At 37.3% G+C, this 16,825-nt stretch overlaps 1 protein-coding gene across 2 annotated transcripts in view; it reads left to right on the top strand.

The window, feature by feature from the left end:
* The window catches only part of mpp7a (MAGUK p55 scaffold protein 7a), a 170,927-nt gene that overhangs the window by 32,849 nt on the left and 121,253 nt on the right, over positions 1-16,825 (top strand). For both annotated transcript variants that reach the window (XM_067429567.1, XM_067429566.1), the window contains exon 2: positions 15,494-15,558. The gene's annotated coding sequence lies outside the window, so the exon portion shown is untranslated. The remainder of the gene's footprint in view (positions 1-15,493; positions 15,559-16,825) is intronic.

Genomic DNA, 16,825 nt, shown 5'->3' with positions numbered 1-16,825 from the left:
TAGCGCATCAGACACTCGCCCATGGCCCGACTTTGGCACACAGTCGACTTGGTGTTTCAAGGCCTTAAGAAGAACCCCTTTTTTATATAGGTTTAGTTGCATGGGAAATGTATGATAAAGTGGTCTAGAGGTTTATTGGCACCAAACCACACATGCACATGTAGAGAAGAAAAGCATGAGTGTGGTGGTGGTGTAATGATAGCATGGGTGTAAGGAAGGCCAGGCCCTCTGATCAGGAGACAAGGATGAATTGCTAGAAGACAATGCTGTCCTTGTAGGAGCCTAAAACAGATCAAAATTGATAAAGAGGATAGAATGTGGAAGTGATTATAAGAAAGGATGGTGAGGGAGGCAAAATAAGTGAAGCTGAAGAGCTCTGATTGTGTTACACTTCCACTGAGATTTGGGTGAGTAGTTCTCATTCAGAAAGACACAGTGGCCTGAACTCCCTGCAGCCAGTGCTCGCTTTGTTTAAGCCTTGCTAAAACAAAGGAGTCCATTATAGAGAAGAGGGGCACACATGCACACATCTATCGCTCCCTTTCTGTCCTTCTCATAGATTTCTCATAGACAATGAGGCTCTCAAATAGTCACCTCATAAGAGCACACCACTGTAGGCTGCTGTCCCAGTTTATGTTGTGTAGCGATTCATGACTGTTCATGACCTCATTTATGTGTTGTGAACTATTGTAGGCTTTTCCCATGGCACATGAGTGCTGACTTTGAGTTCCTGTTTAAACTCTCAGAGGGTCTGAAACTAAATTGAATCCTCTCTTTCTCTGTAGCCCAGTGTTCTGTTGAGATCAACTACACTGTTAGACATTTCAGTAATTTGTAGTTATTTAATGTATATCACCCAGTATAATACTCTGTAATACCTAGTACAAATTCTATAGTGATTTACTGTTTGTTTATTTTATATTATCTGACAGTGTCTTTAATGCTATGTCATTCCAAAAAAAAATTCCCATTTTTTTTTTTTTTTTTTTTTTTAACATTTGGATTGACAAGAAGATTTGCCTTACACATGTATGTGACACAACAGCTTGAAGTGGTCTACACTGGACATGTCAAAGCCTTTCAAATTCACTTTAAATCCATTTGTCTGTATCAGAAATGGCATAAGCGTTTGTAATTCTGTACGTCATAAATATAATGAGGCATCAATTTACTGTCTGGTATTTGTCGTGTTGCGCGAAGCCTCATCTAGTGTAGACAGTATCACTGATTATAAGGAGTTCTATTGTCTTTTGTTGCATCGTGCTGTTCATGTCCAAGGTAGATGAGGAACCAGCATGGCAGCGCTGCGAATTTTGCCTGGGGATGGAACTCGGGAGTGTAAAAGCTCCAGAGAACATCTGTGCGGTTTATTAATTCACCTTACGTATACCACTATCCCTGAGAGGATAAGGAAGTCATTTTTACCTTGCTTTCTAGTCTTTGTCTTTGTGTGATTTGGTCAGGTTTGTGCAAAGGTTAATATTCCAACTTCAACCTGGCTGTAACATAAATTTACCATGGTAAAATGCGCTAAAGGTCTACTTTGTTAGCTTATTGTACCGAATAAAAAATATTTTTATTAGCAATGCTTAGTTTACATTAAAATTTAAGTTAACTTATGTGAAATTGGCCAGTTGAAAAACATTAAATTAGCTAGGTTACAGGTGCACTAGTGTAGTATGTTTGCAGTAAAATATCCAAAAAACACTAGCCCTGTGTTATATATTTTGTTCAGCTGAGTTCTTAAATACCCCAAATGTTTCCAACTATTTGTAAATTGCTATTGCTATTTTAACCAAGGAGCCGGGACGTCTGATGTAGTCGCCTGTCAATTGCGTCATATCTGCGTTACCCTCAGTTTCTGGTTTTATTCTGCAGAAACGCTTTACTCTTAGCAGTGTGAACAAGTGTCACAACAGCCACTGACCGAACACACAGAGTAACATCTTAACATCATTTTAAAAACTCTTAAATGTATCTAATATGATAAACAGAAATGCGTTACCTCATACTCATGACCAGAAAAGCGGAAATGGCTCCTGCAACTGTGTACCATCATAATAAAAGTACCGCCTCTCGGGAGGTGTGTGTTTGTATAAAAATTGCTCCAGTGGCCTTGCTCAGCTCCACAACACTCGCTCCTGCTCTGCTTTATACAGTAACGTTAATAATCGCATCCATGAACATGATTTCTGCCCGAGTCCTATCCTGTTTCTTTTCCACTGGCTGTGAGGTGAGGACCACATGTCCCAAGACTTAATGGCACCGGAAAACTGTGCATCCTATATGAGATTAATCAGATATTTATGCAACAAACATATTACGACCTGTATACTCACTTCAATTAATGTATGCACAAAAAGACGCAAATGCACAAGTGAACTTCTGTTGTGGACACATTATTCCAATAACAACACACCAAAACACATCAAAACACGACCAAAGAATTCACAACGTTCTCATTCTAATGTTATGTATTATGATCATCCCAATCATAGTTAAAATCGTGCATTGCAGTTTGAGCTGTATGTCTCACCCACATCACCCACATGATCACCCACCCTAAGTGATTTACTAATGCATTAACTTAACACGTCCTACAGTATATGAAATAAATGAGGGTGAACAGTGCACATATGCAGTAAATAATCCATTATTTAAAGGCTTTAAAATATCAGCCTAATTGTCTCATTGGGCTGATAGCATTAACAGTAAAAATTTACATATATTTGCTGATACCTATATAGTGGCTGATATAACGTGCATCCCTATAGGTGACTAGGCATCTAAATATCTTGTCTGATCTTGCACAATTATTTGGAAAACGTATGTTGTTGTTTCTCTATTGGACACTGAATTGTAGCTCTACAGACACACACACACACACACACACACTTGCAACCAGACTCTAGTTTTAGTGTTTCTATAAACGGCTATTGGCTTTAGTTCAGATGTGCTAATGTTTGTTCCATATAAAGCTTTGCTGAACTGCTGAAAAGGCCAGTTCAACAACTTTTAACAAACTGCAATTCAGTTAAACGTTAGAGATCAATGCGTGATGGCTTTGAAATATCACCTGCTATTAATGAAATGTCATAAACCTATCCAGTGGCAAGTTATGGTAGATTTAAAAGGGACATAACACACATTTTCTGCCATTCTCATGTAAATCTTGAGTACCTATAAAGTAGTACTGCATCTAGGGTTGGGTATCGTTCACATTTTAATCAGTATCAGTACTGGTACCTGAAATTTGGTACAGGTACCCAATGGTACCTTTTTCCGGTACTTTAGGGACTGTTTACATCAATAACTGTAAAGAAACTGTAAGTAATTTGTAGAAGTGTTATTGACATTATGCTGTCTTGGTCGCTGTCTGTGATGTTTGTATATTGTAATATTTATCAGTCAATTGTAATCTACTAGCTAATTGAATTCGTTAAAAACAAGCGTGCTATAATTTTTGTTCTTTTTTCTTTTAAATTTCATTTCTATAAAAAAGATTTCCCACAAAAATGTTTTGTTGTGTATCTTCTGGTAATCAAATGAAGTCACAAAATTAATTTAATGTGTATTTTAATTCAATTAAACATACTTTTTGTCTAACAAAGTGCTGTAATTTATAACTATAGCCTTTTGTTAAAATGAAAACATGGAAGATTTTTTTTTTTTTTACATGTATTTTTATTACATTAGTGTTGGAATTATTTTTACATTAAAGGGGGGGTGAAACACTCAGTTTCAGTCAATCTCATGTCAATCTTGAGTACCTATAGAGTAGTATTGCATCCTTCATATCTCCGAAAAGTCTTTAGTTTTATCATATTTATAAAAGAAATATAGGCTGTTCCGAGTCTTTCCGGAAAAAAACGAGCGTCTGGAGGCGTATCGTGTGGGCGGAGCTAAAGAATGATGAATGCGCACAAAGCGGTGACGTCCTCAAGCGTTGAGAAACCCATCGCTATCTCATCTAATAGATATGATCCACAATCAAATCTAAGGCAGAAATAAATTGAACAGGAGAAACGGCAACATCAGGACGTCCGTCTCTGTGGTATGTACTGTATTTAGGGGCCTCTGTGTGTCTTTACTCGCAGTTTATGAGGACATGATTCGGTTTATGGACTATTGTATGTGACTAAGTTAGACCTTAGAAGTAGCAAGCAAAAAGGTTTTGCACGTCAGAGTCAGACTAGTGTAAAGTTATACAGAACAACAATGGAGTAACCGTTAGCGCATTTGAATGACGAAGCACGCGATCGTGTCGTTTACTCATGCGACGGTAGCCAATAGCAGAGACATTTGAAACAGATTTACTCACCGGCTGCTTCCAAAGCAGGACCGAACCTTTATCACTGGGACCGTCTGTCAAAAACACACTTCTTTGATATGATTTGGTGAAGTCCTGTGACAGCAGTGGCGTGGAAATCCCCTTTGAGACGCGACTGAAGCGATGCCTTGAAGCTTCCCTTCATTTCTGCGTTCAAATCGGTTCAAATGCAGCGCTGCCTTCCCGGAATGCTGTGCTGAAGCGTTGAAGTCGCTCGACGTCACCCATAGGAATAAAGTGGAGCGCAGCGCGCAGTGTTCACGGACGACCGGATCTGCAGCTGAGAGACTGTTTACGGTGTGCATTTCCTCTCTGTCGATCTAGTCGCGCGCGCGTGCACCCTACCGGGAGAAGAGCCCGTACGGCCCATACAAGGACCTTCCGTTCTTTTAACATCAAGTAGACCCATACTCGAAAAAAACTCTCCGAAACTTGTGAGAAACCGGAAGGAGTATTTTTGACACAAAAATACTCTATCAAACGTCCTACATTAGTTTTTGAAATTTTGTCTATGTTTAGGATGGGAATCCGTGTCTTTAACAGTGTAAAAAGCTCAGTATGCATGATACAGCATTTCACCCCCCCTTTAAGACGTATCTAAATTCTATTTTATAACCATAATATATGTGTCAAGTTAAACCAGACTTCTATTTTGAGGAGTCGCTGTGATCTTTGAGTTTCTGTGTGTTTATAATGTGATGGTGGGTTTTCTCAAATGAAACGGTAAAACGCTCATGAAGTCAGTGTGAATGTGACTCATGGAGGTGACGTTCATTCATACATTCATATAAGGTCAAAGAGATGAAAACGCACGACCATCGTGTGTTTGTGTGTGTGTGTGTGTGTGTGTGTGTGTGTGTGTGTGTGTGTGTGTGTGTGTGTGTGTCAGGTAAATTAAACTGCCTTCATTCCCAGAGACACACAAAATTCGTATTTAAATAGTCTTTCTGCGGTTTAATATTCACAGATCTAGTCTATATCACCTGATGCATTCTCAGGTACCGAAATTTGTTACCGATTGATGAACCGTTACTCGGTAGTACTGACATTATTTCCGCACCCAACCCTAATTGCATCCTCCATATCTCCGAAGAGTCTTTAGTTTTATCCAATTAATAAAGGACAGTTACGTGCCGTGTAGTGCTGCCAAAGATTTCCGTTATACACTGTAAAAAGATTCTAGTGCTTTTGACTAATTATTATTTAGTATCTAGTTCCACAGATTTTTTTTACGTTCATTCAATTTCATTCTAGAAATTTTTACCTGAATTAATATTTTTTAATTGGCTCAAACTTGACTTCAACATTAAAATGTACGTTTGCTCAATTCTTTTTAAATTTAATTGAATTAATAATTTTTAGTTGGCTCAAACTTGACTTCAACTTTAAAATGTAAGTTTACTCAACCTGTTTTTATAATTAATTCAACTAAAACTATTTAATTAGGGGTTTCGTTTTTAAATGGTTTTAATTGTTACTAGAAATTGCAGTGGAACTAGTTACAACATGTTATAACGAGGATAAAAACAAATGAAAACACATTGTATCATCTGCATTTATAACATTTGTCATACAAACAATACATTTTCATAAGAATTCCTTTCAAATTTCTTTAAATAATAAATGACCAAAGCCCTTGACACTTTTCTTTAATGTCTTTAATGCACCTTTAGTTTTGAAAATACAGTACACACACAGTCAAAGTAGATACAGTGGAGCATTCTTGCTACTTGCCAGTGTTTCAGCTGGGAAAAGGGATAGTTCACCAAAAATTAAAATTGTTATCATTTACTCGCCCTCATGTTGTTCAAATCCTGTATAATTTTCTTTGTTCTGCTGAACACAAAATAAGATATTTGTAAGAATGTTTGTAACAAAGCAGATAGAGCAACCATTTACTACCATAGTATTTTTCACCCTACTATGGTAGTGAATGGTTGCTCTATCTGCTTGGTTACAAACATTCTTACAAATATCTTATTTTGTGTTCAGCAGAACAACTATCCCTTTAAGAAGAACTGACTGGCTTGGATGAGAAACTTTGCAATGACGACGATAACGCATCAATGGATATCTTGGTCACACCCTGTTGGAGATTTCCTTCCACGAAATCAAACAAGTAGCACAGAGATCCTTCCGCGAAATCAAACGAGCAATACAGATCCTTCCGCATAGTCAAACAAGCTCTTGTACGTATTCATTAAAATTAGGCAGATTGAATGCCACAATTAACTACATATGTTCATGAATTATATATGTATATTAAATATGTAATATGTTGTAGGATCCATCTTCTTATCATAATGCAGATACCATCATAAACAAAACATAGAAAATAGCCTACATCTAATTTCACAAATACAGTATTGTTCTGATATGAATGAATGAATGAATGAAGCATTTATATAGCACTTTCAAATGTACTACTGTACACCCAAAGCGCTTCACACTCATGTCATGGGTCTCTCCTCAACCACCACCAGTATAGGCTATTATCAATAAAGGACAGATACGATAATAGCCTGATAATATAGGCTATTATCAAATGTTTCTTACAGCACATTTCAACAGCACAAACAAAAATCTATTTACCATTGTAAAATATTGTGTGTAAAATATTGTGTTGGCCATAGCCTACTTTTATAAAATATTGACTGGATTCGCGTTTTTTTGTCCAGTCAACGTTTGCAATTCTAAATGCTAACTGGATTTGAAAATATCAATTAATTTAATGTTTTTCAAATATATTTCTGCAGACTTTATATAATATGTCTTCTTAACTAAGCACAAGTAAGAAAATTTGTTTATTTTTTTGCTCTTCCAACATTTTATTAATTGGAGTTTTTAGAGTGTACTCAAACAAAGCACGTTGACTGCGATCCAAGAGTAGTGCCCATAAAAAGATTTCTGCCCTTTATGATGCCATGCAGGGCAATACTCAAAAAAAAAAAAAAAACCTTCCAAAACTTATACGAGCCCTGAAAGTGTATTTGGCAAGGGGGTAATCTAGCACTCGGAAAGCGTAACCCATAGGGGCTGCCATTGCTAACCAAGCCATCACCTGATGTTAGCATCCCATTGACTACCATTCATTTTTGCGTCACTGACAGTGAATAACTTTACATCTGAGGCGTTTAAAGACTCCATTTGTCCATTGTTTATTTCTAAAGAAACACGACAATGTATAAAAGGCTCCATTACCTTGTATCTTACACTATCGCTCTGTAGAAGCTGTTTTTGTAAAAATAGGCTAACTATTGCGTCATAACTAACGCAATGACCGTATAGACAGCAGGAGATGCTCACAGGCGATCTTTTACTGTCTATCAGACAGTCGGGGGACGTGGAGACATAAAGTCAAGGGGGAATAATGGGGAGAAACCGATAGTGAGCCAAAAGCAATGGGACAAAACATTTAAACATCGTGACTCAGATTTCACTTTCCACAACTACTAGAAGACCTACAACTGTCAGACAGGTTGCTCACGTCACATCTACATCGTCAAGCTCACATGAAATGCTGTTTCATGCATACTGAGCTTTTTTACACTGTTAAAGACTTGGATTCCCATCATAAACATGGACAAATTTTCCAAAAATAAGTTGGACGTTTGATGGAGTATTTCTGTCTCAAAAATACTCCTTCCGGTTTCTCACAAGTTGCAAGGAACATTTTTTTTAGAGTATGGGTCCGCTTGATGTCAACAAGGCGGAATTTCCCTTGTAGGGCCGTACGGGCTCTTCTCACAGAAGGGTGTGCGCGCAAGCGACCAGAGCGAGAGCAAATGCACAACCATAAACGCTGCACTCACTGCTTTCACAGGACTTCACGAAATCAACAATGTTACCAAAGAAGTGTGTTTTTGATGGAGCGGTTCCAACGTTAAAGGTTCACGGTCGTGCTTTGGAAGCAGGCATGCCTCTTACAACAGTTCTTACAACTGTACACACGAAAACGCAAGGGTGTTGTTTTCAGATTTATCCACACTTAAAAAAATATTGTTTTCAGTCTCCCAAAACGGCGCATCCAAAATGTATACGTATACAGCTAAACGCGTTTCCGTGTAGTTGGGGCCTATAGTGTTCAATTGTTTTCCAGTAAATGCACGGCTATGAAGTAGTTGCAGGTCTGTTGAACGCATTACAGTTCCATAACACTTTGCTAAATGATTTAAATTATTTCAAAGGTCCTTACAGCCTACAAAATAAAATGAACCAAAACCCACTAACCAAGCAAACAAATATGAAAACAATTTCCTTGATTTTCCAACTAAATTACCTTTTATCATATATATGGAAAACACACACACACACGTCACGCATAACGCATGCTGTACACATACACACATACGACACATACACGTGCATACACGTGCACATAGGCTTATCAGGCTCTGCCATGCGGTTTACTTTTTTGATTAAAAAATAAGTTACACGACAGTTAGCTACATGACATTTCTCCGTAGCAACGGGTAGTGGTCGAACTATATATTGTAAAGGGTGATATTTGCATTTTGTTTTATTGTAAAGATGTAATGTGCGTAACTATATCCCTCTATTCTTTTAATAGAGACACTTAAAGAGGGTGAGCAGAAACACGCCATTTTTGTCCCTTTAAATGCAAATGAGCTGCTGCTCCCCACCCCCTATCTAGCCGTAAAGAAGCGTAAAGACCTTGTGTTGGCAGCTCTGATTACCTCATGCAGACACGCAATGAAAGGGTCAGAAATTAATTTTATGTTCAAACCGGAATTGGACAATAATGGAGAGACTCAAGATGAAGTGATAACATAGAAACTTCAAGTCATTTGATTAGCATGATCTGTCATGATAATCTATAAATCGCTTGTGTGGGAACTGTTGTAAGACGCCTTCAGAGCCAGAGAATATATGTTGCATGCAGATGGAACAGTTAAGTTTAATAACGGTTCTAACTTATGTTGTCATCATGCTTTTATGACATGCTGTTGCATTTGTGTTACATACTGTATTGCGTTAAATGTGAAAAGATGGATGTGACAGCTTGAGCAGACTTCCAAATGTGCTCTACTACACCAACTCTTCCTCTTCTCTAAAGCAGCCCAACATGGCCTCACCTCCTTTGTTGTGTGTTCCCAGGGGCTGGGTTTATGTAAATGTAAAGGTTTGTGATTGTGATGTTACCAACCGGGGAAGAAGCTTGTTTAAGTCCCTAGCCATTTGTTGTATTCCTTAAAAAATATATTTCTGTAAATAAATTATCTCCACATTTAACTTTAAGTATTGTAACTTTGCAGATGTTGTTTACGCTCAAACGGCATTACACACTAACTAAAGTCAAAAAAGTGAAATCAAAAGCAAACACCCCTTTAAATTTGGGTACATTCTGTAATTTATAATGCAGTTCATTTTTCAGTTTGTTTTTCTTGAGAAAGTGCTGAAAAATGGATGTTCTGTCCTGTTGAATAATGTAGTTTGATGGTCAATAAATAATCAACACTCTCTTGCTATCTGCACAAATGTGTGAAATTGAAATGGTCTTGAACTGTGAAAGATTCAATGTTTTCCCTTCTAGATTTACAGTATGTCCTTTTTTTACTTCCCTGTTTTTAGGACCATAGTATCCATAGGAAGACTATACATTTGCAGAAGTGTATTTTTGATGGTTGCTGTTAAAATAAGCTTTGACAGTGGCACTGCAAGTGCAGTTTTTTTTAAAAGAGAACCTACTCCTGGCTAGATGTTTGTCTGTAGACAGAGACAATATGGCACACTGTGTAAAAGGAGGCCAGTACTGGAAGAGTTAAATAACCATTTGAATTGCTGTGGTCTGTGTGTAATGCAGTGTCTGGCTTTCTATGTCTGCCATCTACAGTATTTTTCTGAAAGGGATGACTTCACAAGCACTGTTGTTGTTGTTTTTAACTACTAATAATCTTTAGCATTAACCTGTTACATTTTAGATATCTATATTTTTCTATTGCAATATTTGATTCCTGACTGTTTTTTCACATTTCACATAAATTCAACAAAAAAACACATTCTTATACTGGTGCTGGTCATATAATTTGAATATCCTCTAAAAGTTGATTTATTTCAGTAATTCCATTAAAAAACTTGTACATTTATATCCATTCCTTACACACATACTGGTATATTTCAAATGTTTATTTCTTTTATTTTGATGCTTCTAACTGATAAATAAGGAAAATCCCAAATTTAATATCTTAAGAAAACTATAATATTATACGCCAGAGGGGTAGGGGGAGGCTTGTCCACAGACCCAATGGACATCGCTGTTCCGAGCTTGAGATGCACTTGATAATAGCATGTAATTTTCTCACTCAAACCACAGCCAACCTGCTGCTGCTTCTGCTTTAAGAGGGAAACGCTGCCCATAACTGCTTGTCTAGGATCTGTAAGAATTCATTATAATTACATATTATTAGCGTAAAGGAGCTAGCAAATGATCCAGTGTGTATCTGTATATGGACCCTTCAAATTATTACATTTCCAACATGTTTTCGGTTCGGTGAGTAATGTAGCCAATCACAGATATGTTTGTAGATATCTACAACGCAGTTAGCCAATCACAGGTGTTGAACTTCGAGCCAAACCTTTAGTTTAAACTGATAATCGTTTGCTCAACTCACGGTTTCCTTTATTAACTCCAGTCATGCAGCAGCTCTTCTGCCACTCAGCTGAGGGGGCGTGTTTCGGCGGGAAAGTGACGTCGAAGCAGTTGTCAGTTAAAATTATTAAAATTAAAATAAATAAACATTTTTAAATATATATCAGTCTGTGTGTAATGAATGAATATAATGTACAAGTTTCACTTTTTGAATGGAATTAGAAAAATAAACTTATTGATGATTTTCTAATTATATGACCAGCACCTGTATATTTATTGTTTGAGTAAAGATGAAAATGGTTGTTTGTCAGTATTTTTTGTTTCCATAACACTAATGACACTAATAACAGAAAAAAACAATACAAATGGAAATTATTATTATAAGCAATACTATTATTAGAATTTTAAACGTAAAAACAGTCTTTAGGTCTCTGAACACCACAAAATAATCAGTCATGGATGAAAATTAAAAGCAGTTTGAAATAATGTTCCTACTTTAATTAATCCTATGGACCCTGGGAGTTTGCAAACGCACACTATAGGGCTCCATCCCCTTGGTTGAGAACCACTGCTCTAGACCGTTTATAACCCAGGAAATGAAGGGAACTGTTTTTTTTTTTTTTTTTCATAGATTGTTTAAAAAAAGAGTGAAATGAGAAGTTATGCAAAGTAGAGAAATTGTGGTGTTGAACTTCAACATTTGAATATTGTTCATTTAATTTATCTCATGGATCATCTCATCGATCAGTCAGAGGGTCAGGAATTCATCCTGAGAAAGCGCTTTACAAGGCCTGCTGCCATTGTTTGCTTTCATGCTAAGAGGCTTAGCATGTGGATTAGCCTGAGGTCTCGTGTGTGTGTGTGTGTGTGTGTGTGTGTGTGTGTGTGTGTGTGTGTGTGTGTGTGTGTGTGTGTGTGTGTGTGTGTAATGGGTACTGACTGTTGAGCTCCCACTATTAACATGAGTTTAGATAGGGAATCCCTGCAATCATCATCTTTCATTTACTATATGACATCTGCACTCTTTTTTTAAATCATAATAAGCATGAGTGGGAACCATACTCCATTTCCAGTTGACCAAAGAAAAGAGTAGCAGCAGCGGAATCGCCAGCATTCTACAATTATTCTATGGTTTAAATTCTCTGAAATTGCTTTACAGCTTATTACCATAATGACGAAATGCAGATTTTTTTTTTAATAGTAAAATACTGGCAGCAGAGTCAGCAGCAATACACTGTAATTATATGGTATTAATACTGTGAAATTGTACATCCATTTACTGTAAATAAAAATACACGCAGTACATTTCTGTGGTTTATTTTAATTTACAATTATAGACATGTGCTCTGCGCACATCCCGCCTTTTTGCCCATTTTCTGTTATGCGGGAGTGACACGCCATGACTCGCTCACAAGATGGAAACGCCCAGCTCGACCCTACTTTAAGAGATAAGCCATCAGAATGGCTTATCTCTTAATTGTTGGGTCGAAAATGTACATTTAACGACCCAACAATTGAGTTGTTTTAAACCAATGGTTGAGTTGTTTTAACCCAGTGGTTGAGTTGTTTTAACCCAGTGGTTGGGTTAAATGTTGCTTAATACAACCCAATTGCTGGGTAAGAACAACTCAACCATTGGGTTAAAACAACTCAATTGTTGGGTCGGTGCATTTTCAACCCAACTTGGGTTGTTTTTAACCCAGCATTTTTTAGAGTGTACTCTCACACAAGCACTATACAGCCAAAACCATTAGAAATACAAAGTCAGAAAGCTTTAATAATCACTGATATTTGGGAATAAATTGTGTATTACTTGGTGAATCAACAGTGTTTTAGTCTATCCGTTTAATGAGTTTATAAACAATCACTTTGCTCTCAAGAGCGATTCCGGCTTGTTCAGTTCCAGCTCATTGGTAACTGTTTGAGTGATTTGGATGTGAGAGAAAACACTCTGACCAAAACTTCCAGTTTTAAAAGCATGCTCTCCTCGCTGCAGTCAGTTTCAAAGTGACCTGTTCTCTCCGCTTCAAAGATTTATTCTCTTGTCCACGCTGCGAACACGAATAGGAAGCTCATACTCCAAGTCCCTAAACACCCATTCAGTGCCATTGTTATTGCTTAATGCATTGAGTACAAAAATTTAATACATATATACACTGTTGAGAATAGGCTGTAAATTAACAGCTGTTGCTTACCGTGAAATATTTTGCCCAGAATTTGTTTTCTACAGCACATTACTGTTTTCATGGAAAACTGCATATTAGCCAGCATTTTACAGTACTTTTTAACAGTTTGCCTTTGATGATATCAAGATGATAATTGGCTCGTTTTCCCATTGATCTATTAAATTGTTGGTATTATCATTATTGCAGGCTAGTATTATCAAACTAATATTAGGGTCTACAATTAATTTGCCTTTCCTAATTTCATGACAACATCAGTGGACTTCTCAGTGAAAATGTTTTTAAAACAGAATACAAAACTACATCCCACATCAAAATTGAATTGCATGACGATCTACCGGTATTCACAAATTGTCACGAGTGCTTGTCATAAAACCATTCCAGTCATTTTTTGACTGGAAGGCCAAAACGGGTTGTTTGTCAGTAATTAGTTTCCATAGCACATTAACAAAACATTTTAATGATTCTAACGCTAATAACAATACAAATGAAAATAAATAATTATATTAATAAAATTATATGCCTAATAACAATTTTTAGGTATCACACTAATCAGTCATTGATGAAAATGTAAAGCTGTTACAAACTGTTTAACAATAAATATTGATTCATTAATCATTAATGCGTGGTCCACAAGATAAATAGTAAGTAAAAAATCGTTATCGTTAACGTCGTTATCCGAATTTGAGTAGATTCAGCTCTTGTTTCTTAGAGAATTAATGCACATATCAGTGTCAAATGCCAAAAGCAAAAATAAAATAAAAAATACTTCACTTTCAGGGAATAATTGACTGTGGTGTGAGACTCCTTCACCGCCATAACTCTTGCAAAACCCCCTATGAGTATGGAGTATGTATCGCTCAACACTATATAGAGCATCATATACTGTATAACAAACAATAATAATAAAAGGGTTCAAAAGTTGTGTGACAGCACTAAAGTAGTCAAACAACAGCTGTAGAAATCCACTAATTCCATCCGTCCTGCTACTCCCTTGTGTTTCATCCACACATGTCTCAGCCATCTGTGAGTCTGCCATCAAAATGTGCTGCCTTATGTTTGCTGTATTACAGCCCACATGTCAGCAGCATGTCAGTGTCTAACTGCTGCAACCCTCAATCCATTTTAGATTTTATATATTATATGGGCTTTTAAACCTTATATAGGCTATGATAATAGCCAAGGAAGCTGGCATTGTGTTGAAAGACCATCCATTCATCCAACCGACCTGTCTGACTCTCTTGCTCCCTCTTGCTCCCTCTCGCTCTCTCTTGCTCTCACTCTCACTCTCGCTTGCGCTCTCACCATATGGTCAGGGTTAGTGTTTGGTTTAGGGTTAGTTGCATGTAATTATGCACAATTTACCGTTATTACTAACGTTTACGATAGTGTAGCTTCTAAATAAATTCTAACCAGCTGTGTACTGTTGGAACATGACTTAGGTTTTAATAATCAGCCAAAATTCTCCCAAGTTATATGCACTCAATCACATGGGTCACTGCTTCAATTTTATTGTTATTCTATTTCTAACGCTCTCCAACAATGGTGGACGCTTCATGTGGTACCTTCTCCTTGTGTGTCTGTGCTGATCCACAGATGAATGAATGAGCACTGTGGTGGGGTGGCACAGTGCCTCTGGAAGTTGTCCTCCAAAAAGAGCCCTAAATAAATCATTCATCTCCTTATAACTCTGAACAGCCTCTGAGGGCCCATAGAGATGCTCACTCGAACTCTCACTGAAGGAATGGGGTTTTGTTCTCACACAAATGCCCCAATCATCACGTTAATGACTCTTTACAATGCTCCAAACCTCAAATGGACCTTTGATGGCACACACACTCACATCTCTCATGTGCACAGTAAGGCTGAGTAGAAATGAACTTTGAGCTAGCTGAAACTATTGAACCGTTTCTTCATGTAGGCTTTGCATAACCTTCAATGTGTCTGTTTATAGAATAACTTTTGTTGTGTTGTGGTTTGGATACAAGACATTCATTAATATATGCTCTCTAGAATGAAGTTATGACCTTTTGTATGGCATTTAAATGTTTTGTGTTGAATTAATGAACCCTCACTAACTTCTCTTAAACTATCCTCTAGTCTACACTTTTATGTTTGAGTGGTTGAGTAGTAAATGTTTTATTCTATATCTCCACCTGGTGGTTACAACATGCAAACGTATATATCTTTCCATTATATGGCTCAATATTTTTTATGGCATTCATCATACAAAACATCCCTAGAAATAGTTAAAATGTAAAGTAAAATAGGTTTTCTTTGCATATCTTTGTTTGTTACATTTTATTATAGCATCCTTTAGTATTTTTTTCTCTCGTTCCCTAATTTTTCATTTCTTTTTGCCTCTCTTAGTTTCGTCAGATCGTTTTACGACTGAGTAAACCTCCTGGAAGAGCTTGGATCTTCTTGTTGATTAGGTATGTGGGTGTCTGTGTGGGAATATGTGTGTGTTGTCAGTCGCTGTGTGTTTGGTTGTGTGCTGATAAGTGCAGCGAAACAAACTTTTTGCATCATAATGGTATGAGATCTTCCATCAGGGGATAACTGCCAAAACTAACCAGCCAATCACTGACTCCTTGGAGCCAACATAGCCGAGATAAGCTCATAGCCAAGTGACTTCATATTTTATAGTTTTAACAGACATGCACTCATAGAGTCAGTCTGCCTTATGATTTGTTACTGGCACTTGGCAATTTATTGTGTTCCAATGTTTCATTGTATGAAGTCAGGGGAGCGTTTTGTAGTTTTCCATATAAACAGGTATGTGTGCTTTAAAGTCCTACCAGGCCATCTTGGCCTTCATGGCAGCATGTGAGCATAGACAAATAGTGAAATAGGTCGACTTAGAATGTGTGAAAACTGAAAAGCTAAACATTTCGGTGCGACTACCAGACCACATTCAAGGTGCATACTTTTTGTAGGTACATATAAAAGTCTTTATCAGCACATATAAATATTCCATTAATACACATTCCACAAAATGCAACAGATAAGCAATTAGTCATATAAAGTCTTTTTAGATGACAATTCTGCAGTTAAAAATGCAACCAATGAGTCAGCACAGCTGAATTTAGCCCCTACCTGATCTTATTACAGTACAGATGGTGCACAAGTCTCAGTTAGCCCTTTGTCATAATTTTTCTAATACACCAACTTTAGAGGCATATTCAGTCCCATGTATGTACTGTAATGCTCATGATTTACTGATCTGTAATACTCTTAATGAACCTATAGTGATCTTCTGGGGCCCTTGATTCACTGATTCACATATTCTCTTAGCCTGACAAGCCAGACCCACATCAAGATGTTTGGTCTGGAAACTCACCATTGACAGGGCTCAATCCAAGGGGCGGGATAAACGGTTGTCTTTCAAACTCCCTCTGCACGCGATAGGATAGCGTTACAAACCAACTACATCAACAAAGGTGAAACGGAGCTTGTTGATAGATTAAACTTTCGCCGTATCTGGTCGGCAAAACTCCGAACACATCTTTCCTTTTTAAGAATGACTTCAGTGCTATTCTTTGTTCTTTTCTCAGAGAAAAGCTTAACTCCAAGTCTTCCAGAGTCACGGTCAAAGCTGATTCGAAAGACCGCCGTTCGCCAGTTTCTGTGTTTACTAGAAGCACGCAAACGCAACTCTGTCGTCATTATGGCCCCGCTCACCGACTCTATGGCCTGGCA

This window comes from Pseudorasbora parva, chromosome 21 (assembly GCF_024679245.1).
Source record: "Pseudorasbora parva isolate DD20220531a chromosome 21, ASM2467924v1, whole genome shotgun sequence".
Classification (NCBI taxonomy): Eukaryota; Metazoa; Chordata; class Actinopteri; order Cypriniformes; family Gobionidae; genus Pseudorasbora; species Pseudorasbora parva.
The sequence above is the reverse complement of the archived record's forward strand: the minus strand, read 5'-3'. Positions and strand labels throughout refer to the sequence as shown.